At 38.0% G+C, this 773-nt stretch overlaps 1 pseudogene; it reads left to right on the forward strand.

The window, feature by feature from the left end:
• Positions 1-277: 277 nt before the first annotated feature.
• On the forward strand, positions 278-377 carry LOC123858049 (U6 spliceosomal RNA; annotated as a pseudogene).
• Positions 378-773: the final 396 nt, after the last annotated feature.

Here is a 773-nt window from a genome sequence, read left to right on the forward strand (position 1 = left end):
GCTTGGGGGCCACATGCTGGCCACTTCTGCTCTTCTCTCCTATCTCTCCATCTTCAAAATGAGGAGAAGCAGTTGGAAAAGGGCAACCAGCTTTTACAGAGGGCCTACTGTATGTCTGGCACTGTTCTGGTATATTATCTAAACTTAGCTTCTTTGACCCTCGTATTGACCTTATAAATAGAAGCGGAAATTAGGGTTCAAAAGTTTATAAAACATGTTCAAATGTCCACTGGAAGAACTTGGGACAAAAAACAAGATGTATCATATTCACTTTGGCAGCACATGTGCTAAATGCTAAAATTGGAAAGAAACAGAGAAGATTAGCATGGCCCCTGCACAAAGATGACATGCAAATTCATGAAACACTCCATGTTTTTGACAAACAAACAAAAAAACAGACTCTTAACTCTAGAGACTAAACTGGTTACCAGAGGAGAGGAAGGTTGGGGAGGGGGGGTGGGGAGGTGAAATAGGTGAAGGGGATTAAGAGTACACTTGTGGTGAGGAGCATTAAGTAATGTATAGAACAGTTGAATCACTACATTGTACACCTGAAACTAATATAAAGCTGTATGCTAATTACAATGGAATTAAAAAAATACAGAACTAATTGCAAATCCAATTCTGTTCAGTCTAATAAACTAGAGATTTAAATGATTTACACAAGGCCAAATGCAACTAGAAACAAAGTTAGATTAGAATTATGATAAATACATTTCCCCAAAAAACATAGGACATAGAGATGGGCACATGACCACAATGCTGAATACTTA

This window comes from Mirounga angustirostris, unplaced genomic scaffold, assembly GCF_029215605.1.
Source record: "Mirounga angustirostris isolate CCGP_5_RB_7025 unplaced genomic scaffold, mMirAng1.0.hap1 SCAF_13, whole genome shotgun sequence".
Taxonomy (NCBI): domain Eukaryota; kingdom Metazoa; phylum Chordata; class Mammalia; order Carnivora; family Phocidae; genus Mirounga; species Mirounga angustirostris.